Source organism: Scyliorhinus canicula, chromosome 2 (assembly GCF_902713615.1).
Source record: "Scyliorhinus canicula chromosome 2, sScyCan1.1, whole genome shotgun sequence".
NCBI classification, from domain to species: domain Eukaryota; kingdom Metazoa; phylum Chordata; class Chondrichthyes; order Carcharhiniformes; family Scyliorhinidae; genus Scyliorhinus; species Scyliorhinus canicula.
In genome coordinates, this window is record NC_052147.1 from 158159465 (window position 1) to 158181864 (window position 22400).

At 53.4% G+C, this 22400-nt stretch overlaps 1 protein-coding gene across 1 annotated transcript in view; it reads right to left on the reverse strand.

Moving 5' to 3' along the window:
• Window positions 1–871, reverse strand: part of s100b (S100 calcium binding protein, beta (neural)) — a 53859-nt gene extending 52988 nt beyond the window's left edge. The window contains exon 1 of the mRNA XM_038788155.1: window positions 667–871. The gene's annotated coding sequence lies outside the window, so the exon portion shown is untranslated. The remainder of the gene's footprint in view (window positions 1–666) is intronic.
• Window positions 872–22400: the final 21529 nt, after the last annotated feature.

Here is a 22400-nt window from a genome sequence, read left to right on the forward strand (position 1 = left end):
GAATCTGAAACGAAAGGGAAAATGCTGGAAAATCTCGGCAAGTCTGGCAGCATCTGTAGAGAGAGAAAAGAGCTAACGTTTCGAGTCCGATGACTCTTTGTCAAAGCACATTAATGGGGAGAATGTGCAAACTCCATACAGACAGTGACCCAAGGCTGGAATTATGCCTGGGTCCCTGACACTGTGAGGTAGCAGTGCTGATCACAGTGCCACCTTGCCGCCCTTAAAGTTTAAACGTTCCTGTTGAGTAAGTCCACGACACATTGTCAGGGAACTGCCCCACCCCTTGTCGTAACTCTGAAAGACAGCTGCCCGAGGAAAATAAGCAGTATTAATGAGTCCCATTTTCTGGAGCACTGCGAATTCTTCCTTTTCAACCATTGATCTAATTTCCTTTGGAAGTTACGACTGGACCCGTTTCCTTAATTCTTTCAGGCAAGGAGTTTGATATTTCTCAGCTCAGTTTGAAAACCTATTTCATTCAATCCTGACGATACTTGGTGTTTGGCTTGATTCCTATTCTTCCACAATAGGAAATTATCCTAAATGCATATTTTTCAGTCAGTATTTTTTATAACAGCATGAAGTATAATTGTCTTAAATTGACACAGAACATATAGATGCATCTCACTTTTATGCCACACAAAACAGTTTTATTCTCCTTACCTTGGTGCGATTCCAGCTAACGTTCAGTGCGGAGTTGACTGCAACTTTTGCTGTCCAACAGTGATGTTTTTATTCGCTGTGATTTAGAAGCTATTATTGAAATCAATGCAGTCCCAATGCGGATAGATTCAACCAATCGGTGGCTGAGATTGAACACATCCCTCAGACCAGCTACATCAGTTGCAATTTAATGAAGCTTAAGTGATGCAGCAAAAATCTTTTAAAGGACCCAGTGTCTTGTTGGAACTCGAGCAGAGTGGTACACAGTGTCCCTGTAAAATTCTGATGAACTGGATTGCCCCTGATGAATATCACACCACAGCCTGCTTTACATCTGAGATCGTTGATACTATCCATGATTTATTCAGATCTGTTCCATGATTGTGGCTGACTGAATGACTTGAGCACAATAATACCCTCATTCTTATACCTGCCAAATTCTTAAATATTGCCTTCTTTCTTGACAAATCTAATTCGAGTAGGGGAACAGATGAGGCTAAACCAACTCAAACAATTGGAGTTTGCACGTTCTCCCCGTGTCTGTGTGGGTTTCCTCCGGGTGCTCTGGTTTCCTCCCACAGTCCAAAGAGGTGCAGTTTAGGTGGGGTTGCGGAGATGTGTGGGGGGTGGGGGGGCGGGGGGGGGGGGGGGGGGGGGGGGGGGGCTTTGTCAGGCGCTCTTTGAGAGGGTCAGTGAATTCTATAAGTCTTGGTTCGGGAAAAAGAGAGAGAGAATAGCAATGTGAGAGATAGCACTCTGTAAATAAAGCTCCGTTGGTTTAAACCTTCGTGTTCCCTCGTATCACAGGGCAATGAGCACTACAGACATACGTTGGCTGGCCATCTGGGAAGAAGAATTTTATCAAGAAAAGTTGGAGAAAAGAAAAGTTATGCAGGAACGCGTTTCACCCGGCGTGACCCATGCTACGGAGAACTAACGGGCCAGATGGATGTGGACAATAATCTGCCTGCAGAACATATTACAGTATACAGCTGTCTGTGATAAATGAGAGGCTGAAGCTCAACTTGTTGTCTTGTGTGTGAGGCAATCAAGGAAGCTGCTGAAAACGAGGTTGCGAAGGGTGTGTTGCGCTAACAAGTGCACACAGAAACACGAAACGGTACAAAAGAGGCTTTATTACCATGAGATGTTATTACCTCAAGTGGAGCTGTAAAATGGCAGCTCAGGAGACCTCATGGATATTTATACTGCTCCTGTGGGCGGAGCTAGCCGGCAGGGGCTTACCGACAAACTATGCTGGGGCTTACCGACAAACCTGTAATAGCCGGTACTATTGTACATCCCCTAATAGAGGCACACACATATATATACAGTGGTATTACCACATTCACCCCCTGTTAAGAATGAGTCCGGCGGGGTGACGTGAAACTACAATACATAAGCAGTGATTTATTTACAGGGTGGGGGAGAAAAAAAATCAGGTGTCCATCTTGCAACCCGGTGCCCGTCATAGGTTGAGTCTGACCGGCGGTCTTCCGGTTGCGGCTATGCGGAGCTAAGCCGCACGTTCGGCAGCTCCTGCTTTAATAGGACTTGTGGGCTCTTTTATGGGCCCCAAATGGCGCTGATTCGACGATTCCTGGTGAATAAAGGGGTCTGGAGCAAAACCCCCCGGGATTTTTGGTGCGGACCCGGAGTGGGACGAGGAGAAAAACGGCAGCAGCTCCCCTGGAAAAGCGGGGGAAGGTGGACAAAATGGCGGCCAGTGGAGCCCCTGAGGAGTGGAGGCAGTGGGCGGAGGAGCAGCAGGCGGCCCTTCTGCGCTATTTTACGGAGCTGAAAGGGGAGTTGCTGGAATCCCTTAAGGTAACGACATGTAAGCTGCTGGAGACCCAGACAACTCAGGGTGCAGCGATACTTGAGTTGCAGCAGCAGGCCTCTGAGCGCGAGGATGAGGTTTTGGCCCTCGTGGGGAAGATGGAGATTCACGAGGCGCTCCACAAAAAGTAGCAAGATCGTTTCGAGGAGATGGAGTTTCGATCAAGGAGGAAGAACTTGCGGATCCTGGGCCTCGAGGAGGGGCTGGAGGGGTCGGACCTGCCGGCCTATGTGGCCGTGATGCTGAACTCGCTGGTGGGAGCAGGATCCTTTCATCTGCCCCTGGAGTTGGAGGGGGCCCACAGAGTACTGGCCAGGCGGCCTAAGGTGAATGAACCCCCGCGGGCGGTGCTGGTGCGGTTCCATCGGTTCAGTGACCGGGAGTGTGTGCTGCGATGGGCCAAGAAGGTGAGGAGCAGCAAGTGGGAGAATTCGGTAGTGCGTATCTACCAGGACTGGAGTGCGGAGGTGGCCAAGCGGAGAGCCGGGTTTAACCGGACGAAGGCGGTGCTCCATGGAAAGCAGGTGAAGTTCGGCATGCTGCTGCCTGCTCACCTGTGGGTCACCTACAAGGACCGGCATTACTCTTTTGAGTCCCCGGAGGAGGCGTGGGCCTTTGTGCAGGCTGAAAAGTTGGACTCGAACTAGGGATTGGGGCTGTGGGAGTTTTTTTTTTGTATCACTGTTTATGCTGTTGCTGGTTATTCTGTTTGGTTTTTTTTTCTTCGCTTTCGGATGATGTGGGTTATGGTTGTGTGTCTTAAGGGGGGTATTGGGGTTTGTGGTTGACCTGTTTATGTTTGTACGGGGTTGGTGGATGTGTTGGGACTGCTGTTTGGGAGCTGCGTTGGGGGGGTGGGGTGGGGCAGTGTGAAAGCGTGGGCTTTCCTCTGGTTTCCCGCGCTGCGGGACGAGGGGGGTGGAGCTGATGGCGAGGGGCGTGGATATCGGATCCTTTTTCCCGCACTGAAGCGGTGCCAAAGAGCTGATGCAGGGGAGGAGGGGTGACCTCATATCGGGAGGGGTCGGAGTTAGGGCGGGAGCTGCCGGGGTCAGCAGAAGTCAGCTGGCTCACGGGAGTACAGTGGAGGGAGAGTCGCAGCTAGGAGGGGTCTTAGCCTTGGGGGGGGGGGGGGGGGGGGGGGGGGGATACCGAGTTGCTGCTGGATTGGCCAGGGAGGAGCTGGTGTGGGTCAGGGGGTCAGGGTGAGGTTCTATCGCCATGGGAAACGGGCCGAATGGGTGCTGGGCCAGGGGCGAGCAGTCGATGGGCCATGGCTAGTCGACGGGAGAGGGGGGCAGGGTGCCCCCTGATCCGGCTGATCACGTGGAACGTGAGGGGGTTGAATGGGCCGGTTTAGCGGGCCCGGGTGTTTTCGCATCTGAAGGGGCTGAAGGCGGACGTTGCCATGCTCCAGGAGACCCACCTGAAGATGGCGGACCAGGTCCGTCTGAGGAAGGGGTGGGTGGGGCAGGTTTTCCACTCAGGGCTCGACTCGAAGAACCGGGGGGGTGGCGATCCTGGTGGGAAGAGGGTGGCGTTTGAGGCGTCTGAGGTGGTGGCTGATAGTGGCGGCAGATATGTGATGGTGAGCGGTAAGCTGCAGGGGGAGAGGGCGGTGTTGGTAAATGTGTACGCCCTAAATTGGGATGATGCTGGTTTCATGAGGTGTATATTGGGCCGCATTCCTGACCTGGAGGTGGGGGGCCTGATCATGGGGGGGGACCTCAATACGGTGCTGGATCCCCTACTGGATCGTTCTAGTTCAAGGACAGGCAGGAGGCCAGCGGCGGCCAAGGTGTTGAGGGGGTTTATGGACCAGATGGGAGGAGTGGATCCCTGGAGGTTTGGGAGGCCGAGGGCTCGGGAGTACTCTTTTTTCTCCCATGTGCACAGGGTTTATTCCCGCATTGATTTCTTTGTCCTGAGTAGGGGACTGGTCCCGAGGGTGGAGGAGGCCGAATATTCGGCTATTGCGATTTCGGACCATGCTCCGCATTGGGTGGATCTGGAGATGGGGGAGGTGCGGGACCAGCGCCCGCTTTGGCGTCTGGACGTGGGGTTGTTGGCTGATGAGGAGGTGTGTAGGAGGGTCCGGGGATGTATCGAGAGGTACCTCGAGGTCAATGATACTGGGGAGGTCCAGGTGGGGATGGTGTGGGAGGCTCTGAAGGCAGTGATTAGGGGGGAGCTGCTCTCCATCCGAGCCCATAGGGAGAGGGGGGAGTGGAGGGAGAGGGAGAGACTGGTGGAGGAGCTGTTGAGTGTGGATAGGAGGTATGCGGAGGCCCCGGAGGAGGGATTGCTGGGGGAGCGGCGTAGCCTGCAGGCCAAGTTTGATTTATTGACCACCAGAAAGGCAGAGACACAGTGGAGGAAGGCGCAGGGAGCGGTCTATGAGTATGGAGAGAAGGCGAGCAGGATGCTGGCGCACCAGCTTCGTAAGCGGGACGCGGCTAGGGAGATTGGTGGAGTGAAGGATAGGGGTGGGAATGTGGTGCGGCAGGGGGTAGAGGTCAATGGGATCTTTAGGGACTTCTACAGGGAACTGTACCGGTCGGAGCCGCCGGTGGTGGGAGGGGGAATGGGGCGCTTTTTGGACAGGCTGCGATTTCCAAGGGTGCAGGAGGAGCAGGTGGAGGGACTGGGGGCGCCGATCGAGTTGGAGGAGCTGGTTAGAGGGATTGGCCACATGCAGTCGGGGAAGGCGCCGGGACCAGATGGGTTCCCGGTGGAATTTTATAAGAAATACGCGGACCTGTTGGGCCCCCTATTGGTCCGGACCGTTAACGAGGCATGGGAGGGGGGTGTTCTGCCCCCGACGATGTCTCGGGCGCTAATCTCCCTGATCCTGAAGCGTGATAAGGACCCCTTGCAGTGCGGATCATACAGGCCGATTTCACTGCTGAATGTGGACGCCAAGTTGCTGGCGAAGATCATGGCCATTAGAATAGAGGACTGTGTGCCGGGGGTGATATATGAAGATCAGACGGGTTTTGTGAAGGGGAGGCAGCTGAACACTAACGTGCGAAGGCTGCTAAATGTGATAATGATGCCGGCGGCAGAAGGAGAGGCGGAGATTGTGGTGGCATTGGATGCGGAGAAGACCTTTGACAGGGTTGAGTGGGGGTACTTGTGGGAGGTGTTAGAGAGGTTCGGGTTTGGGGTGGGATTTATTAAATGGGTGAGGTTGCTGTACGAGGCCCCGATGGCGAGGAGGTCCGAGTACTTCAGGCTCCACCGTGGGACGAGGCAGGGGTGCCCCCTGTTCTCCTTGCTTTTTGCGTTGGCAATTGAGCCTCTTGCCATGGCTCTCAGGGAGTCGAGGAGGTGGAGGGGTTTGGTGCGATGGGGGGGAGGAGCACCGAGTGTCGCTGTATGCGGACGACTTGCTGTTGTATGTAGCAGACCCGGTGGGGGGAATGCCGGAGGTGATGGAGATTCTTGCTGAGTTTGGGAGTTTCTCGGGTTATAAATTGAACCTGGGCAAGAGTAAGCTGTTTGTTGTACACCCAGGAGATCATGAGGAGGGGATTGGTAGGCTCCCGCTAAAGAGGCAGTGAGGAGTTTTAGGTACCTGAGGGTTCAGGTGGCTAGGAGTTGGGGGACTCTGCACAAGCTCAATTTTACTAGGTTGGTGGAGCAGATGGAGGAAGAGTTTAAACGGTGGGACATGCTGCCGTTGTCATTGGCGGGTAGAGTACAGTCCGTTAAAATGACGGTGCTCCCGAGGTTTTTGTTTTTGTTTCAGTGCCTCCCCATTTTCGTTCCGAGGGCCTTTTTTAGGAGGGTGAACAGCAGCATTCTGGGATTTGTTTGCGCGCACGGGACTCCCAGGGTAAGGAGGGTCTTTTTGGAGCGGGGCAGGGATAGAGGGGGGCTGGCGCTGCCCAACCTCTCTGGGTACTATTGGGCAGCTAACGTCTCGATGGTACATAAGTGGGTAATGGATGGGGAGGTGGAAGCATGGAAATGGATGGAGATGGCATCCTGTGGAGGCACGAGCCTGAAGGCACTGGTAACGGCGCCGTTGCCGCTCCCTCCAACGAGGTACACCACGAGCCCGGTGGTGGCGGCTACCCTCAAAATTTGGGGGCAGTGGAGGCGACACAGGGGGGAAGTGGGGGGCTCGGTGGAGGCCCCGCTGCGGGGGAACCACCGTTTGTTCCAGGGAACATGGATGGCTGGTTCCTGGGGTGGCACAGGGCGGGCATTAGGAAGTTGGGAGACCTGTTTATCGACGGGAGGTTCGCGAGCCTTGGTGAACTGGAGGAGAAGTTTGAGCTCTCCCCGGGGAATATGTTCAGGTACCTTCAGGTCAAGGCGTTTGCTAGGCGGCAGGTGGAGGGGTTCCCTTTGCTGCCCCCGCGGGGGGTAAGGGATAGGGTGCTTTCGGGGGTGTGGGTTGGGATGGGAAGGTGTCTGACATCTATCAGGTAATGCAGGAGGTGGGGGAGGCGTCGGTAGAGGAGCTGAAGGCTAAGTGGGAGGTGTAGCTGGGGGAGCAGATTGAGGAGGGGACATGGGCGGACGCCCTGGAGAGGGTGAACTCCTCCCCTTCATGTGCGAGGCTTAGCCTCATCCAGTTCAAGGTACTGCACAGGGCTCATATGTCCGGGACGAAGATGAGCAAGTTTTTTGGGGGTGAGGACAAGTGCATTAGGTGTTCGGGGAGCCCAGCGAACCATGCCCATATGTTCTGGGCATGCCCGGCGCTGGAGGAGTTCTGGAAGGGGGTGGCGAGGACGGTGTCGAGGGTGGTAGGGTCCAGGGTCAAGCCAGGCTGGGGACTCGCGATATTTGGGGTTGGGGTGGAGCCGGGAGTGCAGGAGGCGAAAGAGGCCGATGTTTTTGCCTTTGCGTCCCTAGTAGCCCGGCGGAGGATCTTGCTGCAGTGGAAAGATGCGAGACCTCCGAGCGTGGAGACCTGGATCAATGACATGGCGGGATTCATTAAGCTGGAGAGGGTCAAATTCGCCCTTAGGGCGTCGGTACAAGGGTTCTTTAGGAGGTGGCAGCCTTTCCACGACTTTCTGGCTCAACGATAAGGAACTAGGTCAACAGCAGCAGCAACCCGGGGGGAGGGGGGTAAGGGCGGGGGGGGGGGGGGGGGGTGGTCTCAGGGGGGTATTGTTTAAGTCAATTTGCTTATTGTTAATTTATCTTGTTGTTTATTGGGTTTGGGGGGGGGCTTGTTACATGCATTGTTGCGGGTGCTGGGGGGTGTTTATTATTGTTATTATTATTATTGTTCTGTTGATATATATTTTTCAAAAAATTCCAATAAAAATTATTTTTTTTGAAAATAGTCTGACCGGCAGTCTGACGGTTCATTGAGAGCGACGCAGAGCGGTGGTGACGTCTGCACAGGTGGTGTCGGCGTCGACTGCATCAGTGTTGGTGCTGGCCAGTGGCTGGCCGACTCCGGGAGCGAGCCGAAATCTACCATGTCCTCTAATGTGGGCAGGGTAACGAGGGATGGACCTGGTGGGGCTGATGTTGGGGGCTCCGGGGAAAAGGAGGGTGGCGCGTGGGTGGGGAGGTGTGTGGGCGTGGGATCGGCACCCGAGGGAGCCAGGTCCCTGAGCGAGACTGTATCCTGGCGGCCGTCGGGGAACTCGACGTAGGCATATTGGGGGTTTGCGTGGAGCAGGCGTACCCTGTCCACCAGATGGTCTGCCTTGTGGAGTCTGTCATGCCTACGAAGTAGGACCGGCCCTGGAGCTGCGAGCCACGTCGGGAGCGACACCCCGGATGTAGACGTCCTAGGGAAGGTAAAAACACATTCATGGGGTGTGTTGTTAGTAGCGGTGCACAGCAGTGACCGGATGGAGTGCAGTGCATCAGGGAGGACCTGCTGCCAGCGAGCGGCTGGGAGGTTCCTGGACCGTAGGGCCAGCTGGACGGCCCTCCAAACCGTCCCGTTCTCCCTTTCTACCTGCCCGTTTCCCCGGGGGTTGTAGCTGGTCATCCTGCTGGAGGCGATACCTCTGCTGAGCAGGAACTAACGCAGATCATCTGTCACTGTGTATGTAGTCAGGGAAACCGAACTGAGCGAATATGGATTCGAGCGCCTTGATGACGGTGGCAGACGTCATATCCGGGCATGGGATGGCGAAGGGGAACCTAGAGAATTCATCGACCGCACTAAGGATATATGTGTTGCGGTCGGTGGAGGGGAGGGGCCCTTTGAAATCCACACTGAGGCGTTCAAAGGGGCGGGACGCTTTCACCAGGAGCGCGCGGTCTGGCCGGTAGAAGTGCGGCTTGCACTCCGCACAGACCTGGCAGTCTCTGGTGACTGTCCGTACTTCCTCGATGGAGTAGGGCAGATTGCGGGCTTTGAGGAGATGGTACAACCGAGTGACCCCCGGATGGCAAAGGCTCTCGTGCAAGGCACGGAGCTGGTTCACTTGTGCGCTGGCACATGTACCTCGGGAGAGGGCGTCTGGGGGCTCGTTGAGCTTGCCGGGGCGATACAAGATCTCGTAATTATAGGTGGAGAGCTCGATTCTCCACCGCAAGATTTCATCGTTTTTGATCTTGCCCCGTTGCGTGTTGTTGAACATGAAGGCTACCGACCATTGGTCAGTGAGGAGGGTGAACCTCCTGCCGGCCAGGTAATGCCTCCAGTGCTGCACCGCCTCAACGATTGCCTGGAACTCCTTTTCAACTGAGGAATGTCGAATTACGGAGGCATGGAGGGTGCGGGAAAAAAATGCCACGGGTCTGCCTGCCTGGTTTAGAGTGGCGGCAAGGGCGACATCTGAAGCGTCGCTCTCTACTTGGAAGGGCAGTGTCTCGTCTACTGCGTGCATCCCGGCCTTGGCTATATCTGAGCGAATACGGGCGAAGGCCTGTTGTGCCTCGGCCGCGAGGGGAAATTGCGTGGACTGGATCAGTGGGCGGGCCTTGTCCGCGTATTGTGGGACCACTGGGCGTAGTAAGAAAAAAACCCAAGGCAGCGTTTTGGGGCAGTGAGGAAGGGGAAGCTCCATGAGGGGGCGCATGTGGTCGGGATCGGGCCCCAGTAGTCCGTTTTGGACTACGTAGCTGAGGATGGCTAAGCGGTCTGTGCTGAATATGCACTTCTCCTTGTTATAAGTTAGATTGAGGAGAGATGCGGTGTGGAGAAATTTGGCAAGGTTGGAGTCATGGTCCTGCTGGTCGTGGCCGCAGATGGTGACATTATCTAAGTACGGAAACGTGGCCCGCAATCCGTACCGGTCAACCATTCGGTCCATTTCTTGTTGAAAGACCGAGACCCCATTAGTGACACCAAAGGGAACCCTAAGGAATTGATAGAAGCGACCGTCCTCCTCGAACGCAGTGTAGGGACGGTCAGATTTACGAATGGGGAGCTGGTGGTAGGCGGATTTCAGGTCAATTGTTGAGAAGACCCGGAACTGTGTAATCTGATTGACCATATCAGAAATGCGGGGGAGAGGGTACGCGTCGAGCTGCGTGTACCGGTTGATGGTCTGACTGTAGTCCACGACCAGCCTGTGTTTCTCCCCAGTTTTAACCACTACCACTTGAGCTCTCCAGGGGCTGTTGTTGGCCTCGATAATACCCTCACGAAGCAGCCGCTGGACCTCGGACCTGATGAAGGTCTTGTCCTGGGTGCTGTACCGTCTGCTCCTGGTGGCGACAGGTTTGCAATCTGCAGTCAGGTTGGCAAAGAGGGAGGGAAGCTCAACCTTGACGGTCGTGAGGCCGCAAATGGTGACTGGGGGTAAGGGTCCACCGAATTTGAGGGTGAGGCTCTGGAGTTTACATTGGAAATCCAGGCCCAGTAAAAGTGTTGCACAGAGGTTGGGGAGAACGTACAGGTGGAAATGGCTGAATTCCACGCCTTGTACGGTGAGTCTGACCAGACAGAAGCCCCGGATCGGGACAGTGAGGGATCCGGAGGCCAGGGAGATCCACTGGTTGGCGGGATGGACCGCAAGGGAGCAGTGCCTTACCGTGTCCAGATGAATGAAGCTATCGGTGCTCCCGGAGTTAAGTAGGCAGTAGGTTGCGTGGCCGTTGATGAGCACCGTCGTTGAAGCGGTGGCCAAGTTGCGAGGACGGGATTGGTCGAGCATCATGGAGGCAAGTAGCGGGTGATCGTCTGAAGAGTCCGAAGATTCCAATGCGTAGCGGCAGCGACCCGGGTCCCGTGATCCAGTCCCGAGGGGAGGACAAAATGGCGGCGTCCGGAGTACCTGCGGGGAAGAAAATGGCAGTGCCCATGCAGCGCACGTGGCCCCGGGAGCTGCGGTCGGCGGGGCCCATTGTGCGATCGACTGGGGAGAGGGGAAGAGGTCGGGCGCGATAGAGGCAACAGCGCGGGCCTGACACACCGCTGCAAAGTAGCCGTTCTTGCCACAAGGTTTGCAGGTCACAGCGCGGGCCGGGCAGTGCTGGCGGGGGTGCTTCTGCTGGATGCAGAAGTAGCAGCGGGGACCCCCAGGATGCATGGTATGGCGTGCAGTGCAGGCATACTGCGCGGGAGCGGCCCCAGTCGGGGGGGTCGGTAGCGGGGTCCACGAGGGGTAGAATGGGTGGGCCATGCGGTAGGATGAGTGGGCGGGGTAGGATTGCACATTACGGGAAGCGGCCATCATAGAGAGCGCTAAAGTCTTTGTCGCTGCTAGCTCGAGCACGGCCCCTTCCAGCAGTCGTTGCCGGATGGGGTCCGATGCAATACCCGTTACAAATGCATCCTGCATGAGGAGATTGGAATGTTCCGTAGCCGAGACGGCCTGGCATTCGCAGTCCCGTACTAGAGGGATAAGGGCCCGCCAGAAGTCCTCAATTGACTCACCCGGTTGCTGGATGCGAGTGGTGAGTACATGCCTCGCAAACAGAGTGTTCGTCGACTGGACATAATTCTCTTTGAGCTGTTCCATAGCACGGGCATAGGTCGGCGCGTCCTGTATCAGCGGGAACACGCTGGAACTCAGTCTGGAGTAAAGGAGTTGTACCTTCTGAGCCTCCGATGGTGCAGGGTCCGCTGAGGAGATGTAGGCTTCGAAGACAGCCAGCCAGTGGTTAAAGTCTTTCCTGGCGTTCGGCGATTGCGGATCCAGCTGCAGGCGATCAGGCTTGATTCTGATGTCCATGATTTGGGAAATCTCACGGTAATAAATTGTTGCGCTAACAATTGCCCACAGAAACACGAAACGGTACAAAAGAGGCTTTATTACCGTGAGATGTTATTACCTCAAGTGGAGCTGTAAAATGGCAGCTCAGGAGACCTCATGGATATTTATACTGCTCCTGTGGGCGGAGCTAGCCGGCAGGGGCTTACCAACAAACTATGCTGGGGCTTACCGACAAACCTGTAATAGCCGGTACTATTGTACATCCCCTAATAGAGGCACACACATATATATACAGTGGTATTACCACAGTGTGCGTGTGGGAAACCACCATCATTACAAAAATGGCAGGCATTTTCAGCATTGTGGTATCCTTTTATGAAAATATGAAGCAATGGAGCTCTTATATTGAGCATTTTGACTATTTAGCGCAGGCAAAAATAGTTGAAGATATTATGGTGCCCACTTTCCTGAGTGTGATGGGGGAAACTTTGAAAGCACATTTTCCACCAAAGCCCTTGGTGATTGCCAAGCGCTTCTGATTCGCTAAGCAAAACCAAGAGCGGGAGAAAAATCAAGCAATTCATGTCCGTGTTTAAAAGACATGCAAAATATTGTGAGTTTGGCAATGCGCTGAATGGCACTATTCAGAGCAGATCGGTTTACGTGAGCAAAGTAATACAGAAACGTTTGTTAGCTGAGAGTAATCGTACTCTGCAGAAGGTTATGGAAATCACAGTTTCTATGGAATTGGCTGCAAAGGAAGTTCAGCAATTGCGTTTATGTACTCAAAGACACAAAACGGCTGCTGACTCGATACCCAAGAATTTCAAGATTCATTCATGTGTATCTCAAGATTCACACACTAATGTATAAAGCCAGGACATTCTGATGCTGAATGTTTGTGTAAAGACATGGGGCGGGATTCTCCGTTTCTGAAACTACGTATTGACACCAACGGAGAATCCGTGGGCTTTTACGACAGGAAAACCAACACCGCACCTGGACCGAATCCACTACCGTTGAGGGGCTAGCCAGCAGTGCTGCATGGAACACACTTAATTCTGCTGAAAAATGGTGCGGGATTTGCCAGGTCCATGATCGACACTCAGCAGGCTGACAAGCTGCAGCTCACATACACATTACACTCCACAAGCAGGTATATGCAGCTGCAGCGTGTCAGACTCCCGAATGTCAATCACTGACATGACGAATCTCACAATATTTTTCATTGGAATCGAATTTTACAACAGCAAAACTGACACCACACCCGGACCTTTTCCGCTCCTCATCAATCAGCTCCTCATTTATCAATCAGCTCCTCATCAATCAATCAGCTCCTCATCAATCAATCAGCTCCTCATTTATCACATCCTCTCCTATCAGCTCCCCCTCATCTGTCAGCTCCTCACCCTCACTTGTCAGCTCCTCCTCCTCACCTGTTAGCTCCTCACCTATCAGCTCCTCACCTGTCAGCTCCTCACCTGTCAGCTCCTCACCTGTCAGCTCCTCACCTGTCAGCTCCTCACCTGTCAGCTCCTCACCTGTTGTCAATGATACGAGACCAGATAGTTTTTGGAATCTCCAATTATAAAGTGCGCGAGCTGCTTCTGCGGGAAATAGACCTGCAACTTGAAAGTGTGATTCAAATATGTCACGCTAGTGAGCTTGCTGCAAATCAGCTCAACACATTGAAGCACCACAATTTTGACGCAAAGGCAGCTGAGGCGGCAGATGCCTTCAATGTGGGGCCGCTGAATAAGAAACGTGCGCCAAGTGCGGGTGACCATTTCGGGAGGCTGATTCGATCCCCCATTTTGTGTCCGCGATGTGGCAAATGACATTTGCCATGGCAATGCCCTGCTTATGGAAAAACATGTGCCATCTGTAATGGCAGGAATCATTTTGCAACTCAATGTTATACAAGGAATAGGCCTGAACAAACAAAGAGTATTAATGCTATTGATGAGGTGTGCCTAGAGGACACATTCTTTGTAGACATTGGGCTGGATTCTCCAATTTTGAGGCTATGTCCTGATGCCGACGTGGGAACAGTGGCATTTTACGACCACAAAATCAGTGCAAAACAGCCACCGATCCTCCATTTAGTGGGGGGCTAGCAGGCCGGCAGTAAAGAGCACCTGGCTTTAGCTGCTGATACGGCCGGAGAATTGCCGGGTCCGTGGCCGCGCATGCGCACGGCGGTGGTAGCCTGCAGCGGCTGCACCATGCAACATGGGTGCAGATCTGGCTTGCCAAATAGTGTCCCCCCTTTGGCCAGGCTCGACACCCCAGACCATCACCCACCAGTGCCCCCAGCACCTGCCAAAGTCCCCCCTGCCCGGGGATCAGCTCTCCCCTGACTGAGTCCGCAGCCGCCACGCTGAGTTCCTGACAAATAATAGCTTGAGAGACCCACGCCGTTGAGAACTCAGCCGGTTGGGGGCGGAGCATCGGAGGGGTGGGCCTCAGGTAACGCCCTGAGGCCGTCAATATGGCAAGTACGCTGCTTTGGAGGGGGCGGAGCATCGCAAATGTGCCTCCCCCCCCCCCCCCCCCCCCCCCCCGATTTTGTCGCAAACGGGGATTGTCTGGCCTATCGGCGAATGTGATTTCGGCATTGGAGAACGGAGATTCCCACCCATTATCTCCAGCAAAGACAAGGAGACTCAAGTCATACCAAATAGCAATATATTGTATCAAATCAATCTGCAGCAACAGTGAATTGAAGGCAGATAATCATAAAGATAAATGGTCAGTGCCATTAAAGATAAATGGCACAGTATTAACAGTCAAGCTCGACACTGGTGCGAAGGCCAACCTCATCAACCTGTCGGATGTAAAAAAAAAAGCTGCAAATTCATGCAAAATGAGCTACCAAAATGGTATTATTAAGGCATTATAATGGTAACAAAATCTCACTGTTAGAAGCATGTGAGCTTGATGTCGATAAAAAAACCAAAATGTACAAGTTGAAATTTTCTATGGTGGCAGCGGACCACGAGTCTTTAATGTGAGGCATGTGAGGAGCTACACCTCATCCGTCGATAGTGCAGACAATGCTGCAATAGGCATTAATTCCTCAGGAGACGCCATACTGTATGATTTCCCTGAACTTTTCCACAGTTTTGGTACATTACCAAAGTTACACGTACCAGATACAATTAAAGGAAGATGTGAAGCCTGTGATTCATGTGCTGAGATGTATGCCGGCATCACTAAGGGTCAAACTAAAGGCAGAGCTAGCATATTTTTTTTTAAATAATTTTTATTCAAAATTTTTAATAACAATAACAATAACAAATTTTCTCCCCGCAATTTAAAACAAACAAGGCGTGTTTCCACACCAAAACAAAACAAGAAAAGAACTCTCCCCCCCAAAATAAATAATAACAAATAGCAATACATGAAAGAAGGAAATAACATAACAAACCCACCGCCGCATAAACACACCCCCCAACCATCACCAAACCCACCCCCCCCCCCCCCCCCCCCCCCCCCGGTTGCTGCAGAGACCGACCACTCTCTACCCCTTCGCCAGGAAATCGAGAAAGGGCTGCCACCGCCGAAAGAACTCCTGTACCTACCCCCTCAGGGCAAATTTCATCCTCTCCAACTTGATGAACCCAGCCATGTCGTTGATCCAGGCCTCCGAACTCGGGGGCCGCGTATCCCTCCACTGTAACAGAATCCTGCGCCGGGCTACTAGAGACGCAAAGGCCAGAATGCCTTCCGACAAAATCCCCACCAACCCTTCCAAAACCCCTCCAGAGCCGGACATGCCCAAAACATATGGGTGTGATTTGCCGGGCCACCCGAACACCTCCCACACCTGTCTTCCCCTCCGAAGAACCGGCTCATCCTTGCCCCCGTCATGTGAGCCCTATGCAGCACCTTCAGCTGAATTAGGCTGAGCCGTGTGCAAGAGGAGGAAGATTTCACCCTCTCCAGGGCGACCGACCACGTCCCATCCTCAATCTCTTCCCCAGGTCTTCTTCCCATTTCACTTTGAGCTCATCTACTGAGGCCTCCTCCTCCTCCTGCATCAGTTGGTAAATAGCCGAGATCTTCCCTTCCCCGACCCACGTCCCCGAAAGCACCCTGTCCTGCACCCCCCTTGGCTGGTGCATATACCTAAAAGCGTTCCCAGGGGGGAGGTTCCACTTCCCCACCAGCTCCTCCAGAGTCGGGAACTTCCCATCCATGAAGAGGTCCCCAAACTGTCTGATGCCTGCCCTGTGCCAACTCCCAAATCCCCCACCCGTTCTCCCTGGCGCAAAACGGTGATTGCCCCGTATCGGGGCCCAAACTGAGGCCTTCACTTCCCCACTATGCCACCTCCACTGTCCCCAGATTTTGAGAGACACAACCACCATCGGACTCGTAGAGTACTTTGCCGGGGGGAGTGGAAGTGGGGCCGTCACCAAGGCCTCCAGACTCATACCCGCAGAGGACGCTACCCCCAGTCTCTTCCATGCGTCACCCTCCCCTTCCATCACCCACCTGCGAATCATCGCCACATTCGCCACCCAATAATATCCACACATGTTGGGAGCGCCAGGCCCCCTACCTCCCTTCTTCGCTCCAAAAATACCCTCCTTACTCTCAGGGCCTTCCGCGCCCACACAAACCCCAGAATCGACTTATTCACCCTTCTGAAAAAAGCCTTCGGGATCAACATGTGGAGGCACTGGAAAAGAAACAAAAACCTTTGTACCACAAACAGCTCGCTTTTCCCAAAGTTAAGCTTATACCCTGAGAAACCCCCAAATTCCCAGAGAATCCCCATCACCACCGGCATTCCCCCCACCGGGTCCGCCACATACAACAATAGGTCATCCGCATAGAGCGACACTCGGTGCTCCTCCCCACCCCGGACCAGACCCCTCCAATCCCCCGACTCCCTCAGCGCCATAGCCAGGGGTTCAATTGCCAGCGCAAAAAGTAGGGGGGACAGGGGACACCCCTGCCTTATCCCTCGGTATAGTCGAAAATACTCCGACCTCCTCTTATTCGTGGCCACACTCGCCATCGGGGCCTCATACAACAGCCTCACCCAACTGACAAACCCCTCCCCAAACCCGAACCTTTCCAGCACCTCCCACAAGTACCCCCACTCGACCCTATCAAAGGCCTTCTCCGCATCTAGCGCCACCACTATCTCCGCCTCCCCTTCCATCGCCGGCATCATAATAACGTTCAAGAGCCTCCGTATATTAGTGTTCAGCTGCCTCCCCTTCACAAACCCCGTTTGATCCTTGTGGATAACCTGCGGCACACAATCTTCTATCCTCGTGACTAAGATCTTTGCCAACAACTTGGCGTCCACATTCAGGAGTGAGATCGGCCTGTATGACCCACACTGCAGGGGATCCTTGTCTCGCTTAAGGATCAAGGAGATCAGCGCCCGAGACATCGTCAGGGGCAAAGCCCCCCCCCCCCCCCCCTCCCCCCCCCTCGCCTCGTTGAAGGTCCTAACCAACAGGGGGCCCAGCAGGTCTGCATACGCCTTGTAAAATTCAACCGGGAACCCATCCGGCCCCGGCGCCTTCCCCGACTGATCATCTGCAAACTTAGCAACCATGCCTTCAGTTCCTTCCTCCAGATCAGTAATCAGCACCGACCCCTGAGGTACTTCACTAGTCACCGGCCGACATCCTTAAAAAGACCCCTTTACCCCACTCTCTGCCTCTGCCAGACAGCGAATCCCTATCCATTCCAGGATCTTACCCTGAACACCATGGGCTCTTAATCTATTCAACGGGCTCTTATGTGGCACCTTATCAAAGGCCTGCGGGGAATCTAAATAAAATACTTCCACTGGTTCTCCTTTGTCTAACTTCCTCAAAGAACTCTAACAGATTTGTCAGACATGACCTCCCCTCGACGAAGCCATGCTGACTCAGTCCTATTTTATCTTGCACTTCCAAGTACTTCACGACCTACTCCTGTTCCTATTTCTTATTGTCTTATGGTCTTATTTACCACTTTATTGTTTCCTTTCAGTTTTTCTTTCTGATTTCCTGAAGATATTAACTAATGCAGGGTAGGAGTCCTTGTCTTCCTATAGCCCTCAGTGTGTTTTACCCATAAAGTCTGGACAGTAAAGTCTGATAGACCAACAGGATACTGTGAGAATAGTGGCAATATGGCATGGCAACGCCAATCCACATTGCCATCCACGCATTCTGCACTAACTGGGATGACCATTGGGTCAGGGATCTGTCTCTCCTCCAATGACATCTCTGCTGATATGACTTACTGTAGGGGAACTGGTTCCCTTGGCCTGGAGACATCAATCACAATTCTGAAGACACTAGAATCGCCTGCCAACTGAGGCAGACAGGTTGATGCCAGCTGTCTTTACTATCTATCCAAACGCTGGCTATATGTTGACTGTTAACAAGCTGTATGTGAGTGTGTTCAGTGTAACAATGTGGCAGAACTTCCCCTCTGTGTGGAGTTTTGTTTTATCCCATTACTTGTCTGCGTGGGTTTCCTCCCACAGTCCAAAGATGTGCAGGTTAGATGGATTGGCCATGATAAATTGCGCTTAGTGTCAAAAAAGGTTGCCATAATGTGGAGATGCTGGCGTTGGACTGGGGTGAGCAGAGTAAGAAGTCTTACAACACCAGGTTAAAGTCCAACATGCTTGTTTCAAACACTAGCTTTCGGAGCACTCAGGTGAATTCACCTGAGGAAGCAGCAGTGCTCCGAAAGCTAGTGTTTGAAACAAACATGTTGGACTTTAACCTGGTGTTGTAAGTGTCGTGATGAAACTTGACCACTCTTGGCTGCTGAAGCAAGGACCGTTGTCACTCATGACAGTGAGTGGAATACCATGCCTGGGGAACGTCTCCTTCCAGGTCTTGACGATGGTCTTGGATGTGAGGTCCGAGAGCTTCACGACTTCTGGGTAGTTGGAAAAATAATCAATGATTAACACATAATCACGACCATTGGCGTGAAAGAGGTCGATGCCCACCTTGGACCACGGGAGGTCACGATTTCGAGCTGCTGAAGCTTCTCCTTCTTCTGTGCTGGCTGGAAGCATTGACAGGTTGGACAGTTGTGCGTCGAGCAGGGAGGCCCTGCCTAGCTTGACGATTTCAAACCAGAGCCTTGCGTGAATGCTCCTGTTGGAGATGAGCAGATGGCAGGATCCCAGTGCTGTGATGGCACTGCCGTTGTAGTCCAGGAGCTGGCAGGCTGCTGGAAGGAGCTTGGGTAGCTTCTTGATGCGGTTGAAATCTGCCTGTGAAAGGAGATTGGCAGAAGCACCTGTGTCCAGCTTGAACTGGATAGAACATTGATTTACTTGCATTAACGCACGCCATTCATCCTCAGAATCCACATTGAGGATGCGCAGGCTTTGAGGTGATGTCGGTGAGGCATGTTCACGTGTGGTGATGATGCCCACATGGTAGGGGGACTCCAGGCAATCATCCTCTGGATCCATTGAACTGCCAAGATCAGAATCCTGTAAACCTTGTTGTACACTCCGAATGCGCTTACGTTGGAATTGGGAGCGCTGGCCCTTGACAGGTGGTGCAGACCTGCACAAGGCTGCGTATCGTCCAGGCTTCCCACAAGATAAACAGCGCCTGCTTTTCGCAGGGCAGTGTTTCTTTAAGTGGGCGGTGCCGCAGTTCGGGCACGTCATGACGTTGTTACGCTCCGTGCGTTGGCGCACATGCGCAGTGCAGTTGGCAAACATTCGCACCTGCACAGTGTGGTGATCAGCCGCTTCGTTATCCCAATCGCATCGCACATGCGTGGGGCCCCGGGAAGAGCGCGTGAAATGGCTGCTGTCTTCAATGCTGAGGCGCTGCATCCGGGCGATGGCCTGCACACTCTCTGCCTCGTGGGAGGCAAGTTTCTCATTTTCAGCCGATTTGTACTGGGGATACCGATTTTTGGTATGCTTATGCACTGTACATGTTTCAATCACGACTGACAGGGTCATATGCTTGATTTTTAAAAGCTGCTCTCTCAGAGGATCAGAGCGCACTCCAAAAACGATTTGGTCTCTGATCATGGAGTCAGCAATATCACCAAAGTTGCAGGACAGCGCAAGCAGACGGAGATTAGTTAAGAAGGAGTTGAAAGATACATCTTTACCTTGTAGGTATTGTTGGAATATACAGCGCTCAAAGATTTCATTGGTGTCCACTGCACAATGACTATCAAACTTGTCGAGGATGGTCTGAAACTTTGTCTTGTCCTGGCCTTTGGTGAAGTTAAACGAGTTGAAGAGTTGGATGGCTTGATCCCCGCAGTTGAGAGGAGAAGCGCGATCTTTCTTGTATCGGACGCACCCTCGAGGTCTGAGGCTTCGATGTAGAGTAGAAACCTTTGCTTGAAAGTTCGCCAGTTGGCACTGAGATTGCCGGAGGTCCGCAGCTGTTGAGGAGCCTGGATCTTCTCCATGGTGCCGGGATACATTCGCTGGTCGTCATGGAACAGATTGAGGTAAACCACCGAGAGAAAGCAGTCTCCTGGTGCCATGTCGTGTTAAGCACACTGAGATAACACGGGCTGCAACTGGATGCAGCTATAACTGAAAGATACTCCAGACCTTGAAGTTAGTTCAATTTGATTTATTGAACCTGTCACACAGTTAGCTCAGTTCTCTGTGAGTTCGGCTCTCTGCTAACCTAGTGTGATTACTCTGTCTGACTGAACCAAACTAGCTCTTAGCCACGTGCTGTAGATGTTATGTGATATATACACCTGACTCACTCTGCAGATGTCCCCAGTGGAAAGGGGCAGAGTGTAAATGCCTTGTGCCTTTTATAGTGGAACCCCCCCCCCCCCAACCAAGTGTTCTGCCTGCTGATTGGTTATGTCCTGTTCTCTGTGTTCATTAGCTGCCTGTCTGTATCTTATTAAGTGCATGTCTGCATATCATGACAGAGGGAATTTGAATTCAGTGAGAAATATTTGCAGAATAAAAAACAAGTAATGGTGGTCATGTATCCAGCAGATTGTCGTTTAAACCTACATCAGTTTCACAAATGCCCTTTAAGGACGGCAGCTTCTCTGACCTCAATGTGATTCTACAACCCAGGGCAACATGATGGTTGCCTGGACCACTAGCAGTGGGCATAAATGATGGCCGTGCCTACCTCTTGTTAACAATTAACATCCCCAAGTCAGTGTGGTCAAGGTACTGTTGCAAACCAACAAACATTTGGATACCATTGTTGAGTGCACAAAATGCGGGCAATGTCACTTAGGGACTTCTAGTGGTAGTCATGGAGTGAGTGGTCGCATATTTGGTGGCTCCCGCTCAAGGTGGATGTTTTTCCCGCCCCCAGGGCATACATAGCATTTCAGGGCAAAAGGTACAAGAGTGCCGAGAAAGAAAGAGCAGCTGGGGCAGGAGAGTCTTTGTGGGATCCCACAAGTAAATATGGCAAAGGGCAAGGGGAATGCGCTGCCTGCCCAGTGGTTTACAGGGCAGTTGGTAGAGTTCCTGAATAATAAGTTTCAGCAACAAAGGAAAGAGGCCCTGGGAGACCCAGCCAAGGTGGTGGAACCGCTGAGATCTGGGATTGAGTGAGTTGAGCAGAGGCTGGAGTCCCAGAGCAGGCAATCGTGGAGGAGGCTGGGGCAGGGGGGGGGGGGGGGGGGGGGGGGGGGGTTGGGGGGGGGGGGATGGGCGGGTGCACGAGGAGCAGTTGGTCTCATTGGTGGTGGAGGTGGGAGTGATCAGGAGAACCAGGAGAGGTTGAGGGGGAAGGTGGAGGATCTGGAGAATCGCCCCGAGAGGCAAAACGTATGGATTGTCAGGATGCTTGAAGGCATTGAAGGTGTGGAGGCCGCTGTGTATGTGGCAAGGTTAATGGAGAAATTGATGGGGGAGGGGGCCTTCGATTGGCCTTTGGAGGTGGATCAAGTACACGGGCTGAGATGGTGGCCACATGTGGACGAGCCGCTGAGGGCAACGTGGTGCGTTGCACCACTTTCTGGACAAGGAGAAGATCCTTCGATGGGCTAGACAGACCAATAAATGCACCTGGGAAGGGAGTGAGCTAGGTAGGGAGTGAGCTGTGGGTGTATCAGAACCTGGGTGCGAAGCTGGTGAAGAGGAGGGCCGGGTTTAATCAGATTAAGGCTGCCCTCTTTGAAAAGGAGGCGAAGTTTGGGAAGCTGTACCAGGTCCGCCTGTGGGTGACTTTCCAAAAACGGAAACTTTATTTTGGCACGCCAGAGGAGGCGACAGAATTCATGAGGGGCAATGAACTGGGAAGAGTGTGAGGACATTGAACTTTGAGGTGTTTTGTGTGCTTTTAAAAATGTTCGGGGTGAGTATTCCGGGGCAGATCTTGGCAGGTGGCAGTGATGGTGAGCGTGCCTCTTGTTACTCTTTAGGGGTTAATGTTTGGGATGGTTGGGGGGGGGAACTGGAGGGAAGAGGGGCAGTTGGCGGTCTTGGGTGGGAGCCACCATGCTCGCTGGATGGGCTAGTTAACGGGAGTGAAGTGGGCGATTGAAGATGGAGTGGGGGATGGGTTGTTTTTTGTTTGAGGGCACGGGGGGTGGGGAGGAAGAGAAGGGTTGCTGACATGGCTGTGGTTGGTGAGTTGGGAAGGGATCCATGGTGGTGGACATCTGGGGGGCGGGCCTGGAGAGTCGTGTGACACTGATCGGGGGCTGGCCCAAAAAGGGATATGGCTGATCAGCAGAGGAAGGGGGAAGGGAGCCCCCCCCCCCCCCCCCCCCCCCCCCCCCCCCCCCCGACCAAGCTGGTCACATGGAATGCGAGGGGGTTGAACGGGCCGGTTAAAAGATTGTGTGTG